We start from the raw sequence: 12,944 nt of genomic DNA on the forward strand, positions 1-12,944 counted from the left end.
AGAACAAACAAGCTGGAACCAAAACTTGTTTTCTCCACCATGGTGTGTATAAATAGAACAGTCAACATGAACAGGACAAGAACTTAATTACAACACTGTATGAGGGTGCTTTCACATCTTAACTAATGGTTTAGAAATGTTTTTTTAATCTGCATCTGCATGATATTTGTGTTACATCATGGTGTTATATTAGATTTCAGATGTCTTTATTCTTTTTCTCATTATTCCGTATCCATTGTGACATTTATATGAATGTGTAAGTTACCTTTAAGCCCCACTGTGTAACTTTTCTACCATAAAAGTCATTCCGATGCTACACTGACTTGTAATCAGGTACATGCCTGTTCTTGCACCATGTAGCTGTGCTCTACGTCCCAAGTGAGAAATATGTAACGCTTTACAGCACACGGCACCACATTTTTCATGTATTTCTGTGAAACTGGATATTTTATAAAGAAAAAAGTTTTCTGGTTTTTCCTCAGATGTCCTTCAGCTGCTTCGCATCAACTCTGTGATTTACAGTTTTTCTGTTGGGCAGTGAAGTAAACTGCTGCAAACTATAGACAGAGATGATTAATAAAAGAAATGCCTCACTGAAGTCATTTCCATAACGTGTCATGAAGGTTTAGCCACTGCCGCTCTGCTTTAGGAGACTGGCAGCAGGTTTTGATTCTTTTTTGATGGGAAACATAAATGTAAGCATAAAATATGAGCAATTCTTTTTCCCTATAATCACTGAAGTAAATATTGGACTATATTTCATAAGCCCCATATTTTCTGAACATTGTCACTAAATGTCATTTTTCAGATTAGGAGAAATTCACTTTGTTCAAGCAGACACACTCTTGCAAGATCTAGCAACACATTCTTTGGTCTGACATTTCTTCTGTCTGTCAGACCAAGGACGATCTAAGAACTTCTGAAGAACCTTCTGAAGAGTCCCTGGTACAACACAGTCTGCTTTCATCACGTAAAAGACGCTCACAACAAATAGGATGGCCACAAGAAGTGTATACCATTGCAGATCATTGCCACAGGCTGCAATGCATCATCTTCTGTCACAGAGCATCTTTGCTACGGCTGCTGTTGGCTAATATTAGCTCAGTTTATTAGCAGGGCTGAGTGGACTGAGCCCAGAGCACCAGGGAGTGTAGTAGTGTTTAAACCACAAAGTGTTATGAGGAGGCTTTCAGGCCTGGGGCATTGGGGAATGCTGACGAGGACTGAGCTGGTGTCGTACTAGAAATGGAGCTGAGCAAACAGACAATATAACCAGACTCAGCAACCTTTATGGACATAATGGCAGAGGCAAAGAGACTGAAGAGGACATTGACAGAGGAAGCTAAAAACAGGAAAGGCTGCTATGTTTGAATTACTTTTCAATTAGGGACTGACGAATACACAGTATAGGACACAAACGCACCACAGATTAAACTCCTCTTCACTTTCTTATATAACAGGAAGGGAAATTCAGAACTGATGTCCTGATGTCCATGCATGTTACCATGGTTACTTTGATTTTGCATGAACATAGGCTAATCTGCCGCTTATACAGACTGCTTATCATATGATTGCTTCCCTGAGCAGTTCACAATCAGCAGATGGATTTAATAATAGATGAATGTTACCCTAAAACCATATAACTACTTTCACAAAGTCCTGTTGATAGACTGCTGCAAGTCTGCCTGGAGACAGGCAGAGATTTCACAGCTTTCACACCAAACTGAAGAAATCCAACATAACAGACCAACGCACAAGAGTTTGTTTAAACTGTACTGAACTACCAAACATGTCGTATTCTCTCCCTGTATGTGCTCCTCTAGTCTTCCATTTCACAACATTTTGCCCTACAGTGCTACCACTGCTGTAAAAAACACAGCCTGCCAGTGATTAGTCGCTACTTCATTAGTGTCATCATCTTTGAATCTGATACAGTTCTCCACAGCTGATGATGCACCTTTTTTTAAACATCCTATTATTTTGTTGCAGGGGTACCACAAATGAGCCTCAACCTCACAGTTATCTGCTGCTGTGCCGTCTGACTAAAGCAGTCATGGGAAAAAATAAAAATAAGAGTGCTACTTTATCATATGAACTATTGCTCAATTACAGGCTTTAATAATTAGGTTTCTGAGGTACCTGTACGGCACTAAAAGGTGAGGGCCACGTCCAGTACTCTACTTTTGACAATATATCGTATACATCTAAGTGCAACAGCAATAACTTGGAAATACAGACTCAAGCCAGCAGATGTATTGCCAAATGTCTGTAAAGCTCCAAAAGTAAACTCCCCTAAAGGGAAGATATGTAGAGTAACGAAGCCTCACCTCTCTCTATCTGGAGGAAGTGAGAAGTATCTGTGATGGCAAGGCGAGGTGACTTAGTTTAAAGCTCACAAACAACATGAATCCAACCAAGAATTTTTTCACTCGAGTGTGAGAAATGAAATTATTCTTACTGAAGAAAATAAGAAGTGCCATTTGCTTAAAAGTGCGAAGTTCGAAAGGGCATAAAACTCAATGCTTATCAAACAGAAGTGGGGAATATTGCATGAATCGAAATCTCAGCCTGCACCCGACACTCAAAAAAAGAATTTTCTTTGGACCATTCTCAGTCTTTCAATCACAGCCTTTCATCATCTTTGGCAACCTGATTTATTTCCTTTTCTGGTGTTTCTTCATTTAAAAGCAATACATGGACACAGCATGGTCATGTCCCTTGTCAGAAATTTTAAAGCTACAAAACAGTGCATGTTAAAAAAATGTTTGGCAATGTGGTTTGTTTATGATCTGCTGTTCGTCCACGTTGATGTCTAACATACAGGAAACTTTCCATATGAAGGACAAAAATGGTGAAAAGTTATCTTAATTAATTCAACAATGCAGTATGTGTCAGCTTCATTATTCAAACTTAAATGCACAGAAACTCTCACATTCCCTGCTGACAAATCAATCAGTCAAAGGGACTCAAAAATACGGTAATATAACCTTTAAACAATCATGATAAAAAAATATTAAAATTCAAGAACAAATCTGCATTTTCACACACACACACACACCCTCAGACACACAAACAGTCAACTCAGGTTAATTAAATAACGCATAACCTCCCCTGTGCCAACAGTAAATACAGGTGAACCATTGAGAGGCGTCATTACATCCATTATCTTCTGAACAGAGAGCACAGAGGAGCAAGCGTGATTAACATGCAATCAGATTGAAAAGTTCAAGATTTTATATCACAGCAGTATGGCTCAAGGTAAACGCTCTGTGCTCTAGTGCTAAGAGACCATTTTAGAAAGTCTCCCAGGAACTGAAAACACTCACAAAACTGTTTTCCCTGAAACTGAAAATCAGTCTCATTATTGATGTGATGATACCTCTCTAAGCAACTATTAATATTTATTAATGAGGGAAATGTAACAGCCCTGACTACTGCTAACTTTTTAAAGCAGTATTACTTGATTTTTTTTGGCTACATATTACCTGTAAACATGTTTTGAATGTGTGAACCTGTCACATGACAAACGTTATCTAACAGTGACCTGAGCAATATTTACTTTCATTTGCTCATGTTTCTGACCACCTGATGAATGTAAGTGCAATATTCACTTTTCTTTTAGACCTGGTTTAACTCCTTGGGGTTAATATCTGTCCCATCAGCAACTAAATTCTCCACTATGTTAGCTAGTTGCTAACTTTGGATGCCACATTGTGCTGGAGACATAGCCTGCAGTGAGGTTTGTAGAAGTTTTTCGCTGGAAACAGTTGCTGACAACACAGAGTGAACCAAAACAGTTAATTGTGGGTAGCAGCATTGTTATAACTATATAATATATATGTCTGTTCTCCAGACATCCATGCTCATGCCAAAACTATCAGCAAATCAGGCAGGGGAGCTGTGTGTCAGGCAGTGGAGAGCAAAACTCCACTTACAGTGTTGGTACTAATACTTTGCAACAACATCAAACATCAATCATGTTTACTTGGAAATCCATTATACAAGAATATGTTTAAGGATCCCCTGGGCCGATAAATCTGGCATGACAGTACAAGTGCAAACTGGGACATCTGTTCCACATGAGCTGGAGTTTTCAACAGCTGGGCTAAACACAATGCTTAATTCAACCCAGTCATGTAGTTAGAGTATGCTTAGAATCTTAAAAACCAATAAGCCTGAGGTCTGTCGAGACATGTTTACTTGGTAACAGATCGATTACCTTCTTAAGCATGTATCCATCAATATAATGATGTCTGAAGTTGTGTGGGAGTGATTAACGAGTATTGATTCTTAGTTGTGGACCACAAAAGCAAAACAATGAGCCGGAAGACAAAATTCTCATTTGGAAATTGCAGAGTTTGATGATAATTCCAGGTGGTTTTGTCTCTAGAGGTGACAGGTCTCAGATAGCACACTGCCATTTGATCCCCCTGGTAATACAAAAATATTGATTAGTGCAACTCTAGATGAGCTTGTTATTTTGTTATTTTGAGCATGGGTCCCTGTGGCAGCATCAGCTGCTTCAGAAAGACTTTAAGCAGCTTAGACAAAGACAATGATCAGACTCACACGAACCTGTCAAGAATCAGGCTAACACAGTTAGAGACTTAAGGGTATGAATAACAAGATACAGAATTGACTCTGGGCAGTCTGGTAATACTTTTATGATCCTGTCAGCATATTACACAGATGAAGAAGAAGCTGTGTGTGGTGACTGGATATCCCTTCTCTGAATCCAAACAATCACATTTGACATTTGCAGGAGAAGTTAATGAATCTCTGTTGTATTTTCTTAGATTTGTTCACATCCTGGGAAAATATTGGACAATAAACAGACCTAGACTAATGCAGTTTCCTACATGGAAGTGGATTTTTATATAATACACAGCTTTTTTTGACATTGCATTTCCATAATACAGCAATGAGAATTGTGTCTTGCAGAAATTAATTGGTATTTATTAAACATATTGTTTGTCAAGGGCTTATTATGCAAAACCTCAACTTCCTTTTAAATTGTATTTGTGAACTCAAAATAATGAGTTCAATAATATTGGAGTGTGCTTGTGGTTGAGCCAAAACAGTCACAGAAAGCACAAACAAGTCGCTCCAAAAATTAGCAACAATGGCTGTACATTAAACTGATGTGGACGCTGATGTTTGTTGGACGTGGGGAGATGTCGCGGGTACGTTGTGGCAGGGAACGTGAGGCCTTGCAGACAGTTTCACTCTATAATATTGCACAATCAAAGCTGAGATCCTGCAAGCACTTGTAAGAAAGGACTGTTGCATAATAGCGTGTGAGCGAGGGAGAGGCAGAGAGGAGGGGGGGGTGAGGNTGTGGGGGTGGGGTTGGTGGGTGATGCAGGGCTGCAACTCAGGAGCAGTGCTTCATACATGTAACTAAAAACAAAAACACACACACTTGTTTGTCTGGGTTAGAGGTTAGGGTTAGGGTTAGCCCACAGCCTATAAGCTGCTGTTACGTGGCAGGTATATCTGAGTATGTCTCTTAACACATTTCAGTTTGCCTTTTAAATAAATTATTAGGATGGGAAGAGCTCTTATAAAAAGGCCAGATACATACAGCCCCAGCACCTGCAAGAATCCATTACCACTCAAAGCAGAGTCTGCAGTACATATGAGCAATTATCCATATGTCTGAGCCAAGCCATTACCTGAGGCCGTTTCATATCCACATCATAAGCCGCTAACATTTTTACATGGCTTCAACGTAGATAAGGAAGAGACTCATTAGTTAGAAAAAAACCTGCCTGTTGACCTTCAAACAAACCTTCTACCATATATCTTCTGTTTGCAGCACATGCTGGCCCTATTTTCTTTTATTTGTGACTACTTCAGGTGTCAGTTTCACAGAAAACTGATAGAAACTGATATATGATAGAAGCTTTGTCAACAGGAAGCCTCAGAATAGCTAAGAGAATCATACATCTATTAAAAATCTGCTGCAAATTTGTTTCAGGTCACGTTTTGGCAACCAATAAAAAGACAACCCTTTTTTTTTATATCTGTGACAATAGAGCTGGTGCCGCTATATGTTTGACTAACTGCAGGCTGACGATGAAAGGGATATTACCTTGCTGCAACATAAATCTCCCTGTCAGGATCAGATGAGCTTTTTATAATGCTGACAAAAGGGAGAATGGATTACTCTACAAGAACCTCAGCAATAAAACTCTCTGGAACAATCAGGTTTGGACACATTATCGTCCTTGCTTTATCAACGTGCAGTAAGTATGTTTGTGCGTTCACTTTGGAGAAACAATTACGAACGGAGCCGAAACAATACAGTGGATTTCACACCGTCAGGATTGTGCTGTCTGAGAGATACTTCTTCGAACAAAGGATCAGCAGCCATGAAACCGACTTTTATAGGACTATGACTCAGAAAAAATAGATGAGGAGAGCCAAGTAAACAATGTGGTGCATTTTGGGTAGTTTTTTTTCCCCCTTTTCTTTCTCTATAGAATGTTTAGACATGTTCTCACCGAACAGTACAAGCATTCAAATCCAAATTTCCCACAAAGACACGAATGAAAAACAAAATCTTTTGGGAAAATAACTTTGTGGTGGTGACATTTTGTTCTTTTGACATTCAAGTGGGTTTTGGGTCAGTGCCTGACACTAAAGTGTTGAACACAGAGCCTAACAGCCTAAGTTGTATAATGTTGTTATAGATTTATACGTCCGGTCTGGTGATCAACTCACAGAGATTTACTGTTATTATTACAGGGTTCAAATATAGGCCGGTGTCATATAGTTTCTGGTAGCCTTGACAGCTTCTTTCTATACTGTCACAGCACTGCGGCAGCATTCACTAATAATAGAGGAGGAAACTTAAAGCTTGTTTAGGTTAACAGTTTATGTGCCTATGCAGCAAACTGCACCGCAAGATGCCTTCCTTTAAAAGTGTGAAATTTCCTCTATGATCGTCATCTTATTGATGATGACAGTAGTAAGTCAACAGCAGTTGGTAAAAGCGTTTACATTTACTGTTCTCAAAACTGAAATCATGAAATCATATTCTCATGAATGGACGGAAATAACTCTAACAGTTGAATCATACAAACAATCAATTGACTTATCGACAGCATATGTACTATATTATTATATGATATTTGATTATAATACAGTGCCCGTTCCAAACTTTATAACTCTATCAAGGTTCAGCCTCTAGTAGTGCTCCTTACAGTTTTTGCAATACAATGCGCTACCCAAAACATGAGCTACATCTCAATAATTAACAATAATAATTGTTATTTTTATTTCTACTTCTTTGTTAAATGACATTTAACTGATTGAACCAAAAACTCTGAAACTGAAACAAAATGCACTTTATGTATTAAAAATGTGCAAGAAATGTGATCCTACACTAACATTATCATTATATTGTATTATTTGCAGGAGATGCTGCCATTGAAATCTAAGTCTTATACATTTTTCAAGTTTTTCAAGCTAACCAGCTTGCTTATATCTACAATAACCACCACATGCCAATGGAAGCAATCCATTTCCATGTTATATCTGGTTCCCTAAGGTGTTACACAAAGGGTAGGCTGATATTATTTAGTGATATTAAGTTCACCACTGTGTAGGGTTATCAAAACGTTAACATTAAAACTCAAATTACCAGACACCTTGTCTGGTACAACCAGCATAGGGTAACCCTCCTAACTGCACTTTCATGGGCCTTCACTTATTGTGCAGACGATCAGATGAACAACTGTTGAACAAATGGAAAAACAGACAGACAATAGCTTAGACATAGCTTGCTGCTACACAACATGCTGACAAATCCATTTCTCTGTCTACCACTTAAGTGTCTGGAACACGTGTCTGTCTGCTGTTGTTTGGTTCCTTTGTTTCGGTTTAAGTTTGCTCTTGTGCACGAAGGACAAGAACTTCTTTTAACCCCCCCGGCCGCTCTCAGAGACTGCACCAAGTTAGATTAGACTCGAGGCAATTACATAATAAAAATAGAGTCTCTGTCTGTGCATGTCTGTCTGTGTGAGGAGGGGAGGAGAGAGGACACAAGAGAGAGAGATGAGATGAGAAATAGTGACAGTGAAACCTGAGTTACAAACTGCTTCTACCAGTGGAAGCACTTTACTCATGACAACGGATCTAAGGTCAAAGGTCTGTCCCAGTGAGAGGGCATCTGCTTGTACAGTGATGAGTGCAAGCAGCAGGAAGCCTGACTTCCAGCCGCGTTAGTTTCAGTCTTCTCACTTCCTTTCTCTCTCCTTCTCTTTCACCCTTCACTTGTTTTGTGAGGCTGCCAGAAATAGTTTACGTCACATTTGAAAAATCAAGGTAGAGGTCAAAGAGCAATACTTGCTGTGGAGAGAGTTTGAAGGATGATGTTTTTTGTTCTTTTTTTACAGCCAAAATCAAATCCAAAAATAAAAACAAGCGTGCAAAGTGTTAGGAATTGATTGAATGGTGTATTTATCAGCTCTAATTGGCGACTGTTAGCATATCCAGCTCACTAGCCTACCTACAAATAAATTCACTACTAAGCATTACTTCCAAAGAGCACATCCTCAACTACTAATGGCGTAAGTTAATGCTAGATAATGATTTATTTATTGAGAGTAAGCTGGACTGAAAGATTTAGCCAGTTACAGTGACTTAGCTAGCTAGACAGGGGTGAGAAAATCTGCCTCCAAAAGTGCTTGTTTCATTTCATGACAAAAGCACTGGCTACAACTACTCGAATGTTATGACGGATTCAGTTTTACTGTAAACTTAAAATGGTATGAGAGAACACAGGGCACAGCAACGATTTGTGACTGAGAAGGGTGGGGTTCAGCTAACGGTTCATTACTTTTGGGTTTATTTCTTGGAATGAATCTTCCAGAGGGAGGTTACGCTGGTTGGCACCCAGCAAACGGTTAACTAATGGATAGGGCCATGCACTCACACTCATCAATGCCATTTTCACATAATAGAACTCATTTTAGATAACAATGCCAGTCTGGTGTAAGCTCTACAAGTGAGGACTGTTGTATGTAGGACCAGCCAGTCAGGAGGAGTGTTGTCAGCTCAAGGACCAGTCAGCCATGATCGTCTGGCTAAACTACAGTCGCTCCACCACCCAGAGAAGCAATATTTGCCTGTGGGCTCCAGCTGCCAATCAGACACATCAGGGCCATGGCTTTCTTAGATTACTGCTCTTAGAACTTGGCCATTTAACCAAATTAAATATCAGACTACAGCACTTTCCACCCCTTGTGCACACACTCCTACCTTGGATAAGTGTACAAACAAATATCCAGCTGTTTGCAGAAATTTCTGAGAAGGCTGCTGTGGGACTTGAAAAACAGCGCATATGGCCCTAAGGGAATATTAAAAAACAATATTCCCAGGGGTCCAATGCTGTGTATAGCTATTGCTTTGTTAATTCAAGCATATATTTGTTTTACTTTGTTATGCATGGGCACCGCCCGACATTCCCTGGGGTGTCTTAGTGATATAGCCTTGGGCTTCAAGTGTAAGCTCAATGCTCCTTAATGGGAATGCACAACCATTGCCACCTGTGGTTTGCTATCTAATAATCCAAGTTACAAGCTCTCCACAAGGAGCTGGAGGCAAAATATTCAACTCTACCATCTGTGATCACTATGAGGAGCTGAAAAAATTCAAGCTGTAATGCCACAGCAGGATATGCTGTCAGTGTAACTCTCCGAGTTGACTGGCAGCGTCACGCCTTGGACTAAACTAAGAAAACTATTGGTTTGCTCCACTAGGTAATGTGACTGAACCTGTCTGCCAAGAACAGGCACAGACAGGAGGGGAAGTGAGAGAAGAGAGGAAGTTTGTAAGTCTGTAAAGACGGAAGTTGACTAACCTCAACACATCACCTGCAAAACACAGATAAAGTGTGCAGTCACGCATATTTACAGAGCAGGATAGAAATCTTCACTTTGTATGGAAAATACCTACAAAACACCAAACGTTTCTACTTAACTTTATGCAAAGCTACACTTAATGCCTGCTGGAAGAGGCTCATCTGGTTCATGAGGACAAAGGAATGCCTAGTCAAACACGTGACGGCTGAGCAAACCTCTTGGTATTTTTCTCTCCTGGCTGAGCTGAGGCAAATCCTATGAAAATGCAGAGGAATGCATTCCTGCGACCTTCCAAGTTCAGGTAGTCGGAGGCAATCTGAAACTTCTCAAGCTATGCAGAGGTTAAGCTACAACTGCTGGCATCCCGCTATCAATACAGACCTGTCTGTAATACTTGACGCTCCACAAAATTCTTCAGGTCATACCAAAGACAATTCTCAGATCTGTTTCAAAAATGAAACATTAGTACAATGTTATCTAACAGGGCATAACGATGACAGCGTGATTCTGAAGTTACAGGGTGCAATTGATATACGTGACCTGCTCTGTGGTCTGTCTTTATCAACTGGCAAAAATGGTGAGGATTAAAGCTGCACGTATCAAAACAGAGTCAGCGGGTACCTTGCTGATTGTTCCCTGGCTAGAGGACATCCAGTGCTGCAGGCATTAGTAAATCAGTGTAGTTCAGACATAAGCAGGCACTCATGTGTGAGTACTTTATTTATAGACAGTGCATAGCAGCGACAGTGAGTGAGAATGTCACTGCTTTGAGACACTTTTGTTTTGTTCAGTTAGACCAACAGAACATGTGTGGTTTCTGTTACAGACCTTTACTGTTTCCATGTAACACTGAGTAACAAGTGGAGCTTGCTACAGACCAGTCCTCTCTTAGGATGCAGAGTGATGTAATACTTCATTTCCTCCAGGGTTAACAGTGTATGTTTTAGTCTGCTGAATGGACAGTAAATTATCCACTGGCCAAGACAAAAGTACTAAAATATATCAGACAGGACATTAAACAAACACTCTTGTCTATAATAAGAATCATAATAGCAATGATGATTATGCCTAGGTAAAGTTGTATGTGAAGTACATTGAGCATATAAATACGACATGCCAACAAGTTTGTGTCTGTGTGTTTACACAGGGTGATTACTGTATGCCACAACATTATACAAAGCGAGTGCTTTAAATACCTTATACGTTTTTGTATAAGAAATTCAATTTAAAATCTTTTATATTCAAGAAAACACGCATTGGTGGATATTAGCATGAGTTATACATTTAAAAGAATCGTCCCGGTCTTCTGATAAATTCGGCTTATATATAATACACCTATCAATGTGCATGTTGAATTATGTTTCGGATAAATAACAGGTTTCCTTAGCTTGTCAAACGGTCCACCTCCACCCAAACACATAGCGGTTTCCGGTAGTAAACAGTGGGGGACCAATAACAAAACTCTTAATTTCAAACATTCAAATCCAGTTTGACGTGACATATGTATGCCGAATTGAAGATAAGAGTCTAAGGTTTGCGACAAGGCCTCGACTCCTATTCAACACTGTGTGTTATATCACCGCTAAGCAAAGGAGCGTTAAATTGACACAAATGTTAACCGGGTTTGGTTCAAGGAGAAGAGAAAGCAGCAGGGAGGGTGGTGGTGGTTGTAGTAGTGGTGGTGAGGAGGGGGGCGACACTGTCAAAGCACATGACAGTGACACTTTGGCAGTGACGCTTATTTAATAACACTTACTACGTATTGATAGGTAGAGTTAGGAAGACGAGACATAGCCAGCATGTTTACCCAGCTGGTTTCGAAACGACTGTTAGGCACTGTAAACAAGTCGACGTGGATAACCTGTTTACTATCGTTACACCGCGCGAAAACAAAACAAAACACAAGCAGTAAGACGATAGTAACGTGGCGCAACTGTCTTCACGCTGGGCTTTCTCGCCTTGTATTTGTTTTTGTGTTAATTTTTGAACCAGTCCGACTGTGCACATACCCTTCTCCGGTTAGTCTGTGTCAAATGCATCCACAGCTGAGCCTTGTACTGGATGTAACCAGCTGTCAGTCTTCTTTCAGCAGTGGTCGACGGTGGTCGTCGACAACATCAACAATAACGCCTTTTTTTCCCCTTTATGGTTCGCCTTTGCTGTAATCACCAAAGCGTCTCCGTTTAAACCAAAAAAAACAGAAGAAAAAAAAAAACGTGTCTCAGTGCTTCCTGATTTAGGTACAGTGATGATGATGATGTTTGTAAGGGGTGGGGCGGAATGCAGCTTTTTAGTCCGCCAAGAAATGTGGGGTAAAAAAGCACGTTGGTGCACGTCTGTGCATGATTAGTAGCTCGTGGTTCGTTGCAGGGAGGGTTGGATAAACGCGCTCAACACCAGTCCTGATTTTGAAATAGGATCTCAAGTACAAACACCTACAGGATATTGCTCACCAGGAGGGTAAAGACCAAACTCTGCATTATGTTTACTGCACCAGCATGTAGTTGCCTTGCTCAAGGGCAGAGCTGAAGCGGTACTGGTGTGGGTGGCAGTCACTGCAGACATTTTTCATAATATGCATGAAGGTGTTGAAACATATTGTTAAGTAAAATGAAGCGAATAAATAAAAAACAGCAGAAAAGAAAAGTTGCTATTACATAGAAAAGTAAACCCACGCACACCCACTGTGTTACTATACTAACAAGTTTGAGGTTAGTCATTTTAAAAACTGAAAGCATATAATAGCCGTAACAGGGTTGGGGAGTAGCTACACATAAAGGAGGGAAAACATTCAGTGATTTGAGTTCCATTTTGGAGCGATCACAATGAACACAAAAATATGTGTTTTTCAGCCTGGATGTGAAAGTAGAAGTGGTAGATTATTACAGAGAAAATGAGCTTGGTGGGAAAGGCTCCAACACTACATTATCTCTTAATAATCGAGGAATGAAAATAACAAAATCGAGGGAACATAAAAAGGCGTAACCGAGTAGGCTATATGGAGAAATAAGACTGGAGATACGTATATGAGGCAGCTAGTCCATTCAAAGCCTGAAGGATGATTTTGAAATCAGC

The 12,944-nt window shown here is 40.0% G+C and overlaps 1 protein-coding gene across 1 annotated transcript in view; it reads right to left on the bottom strand.

The window, feature by feature from the left end:
* Window positions 1-12,090, bottom strand: part of mbpb (myelin basic protein b) — a 39,942-nt gene extending 27,852 nt beyond the window's left edge. The window contains exon 1 of the mRNA XM_010730143.3: window positions 11,879-12,090. The gene's annotated coding sequence lies outside the window, so the exon portion shown is untranslated. The remainder of the gene's footprint in view (window positions 1-11,878) is intronic.
* Window positions 12,091-12,944: the final 854 nt, after the last annotated feature.

The sequence above is a fragment of the Larimichthys crocea genome, chromosome XIII (assembly GCF_000972845.2).
Source record: "Larimichthys crocea isolate SSNF chromosome XIII, L_crocea_2.0, whole genome shotgun sequence".
Classification (NCBI taxonomy): Eukaryota; Metazoa; Chordata; class Actinopteri; family Sciaenidae; genus Larimichthys; species Larimichthys crocea.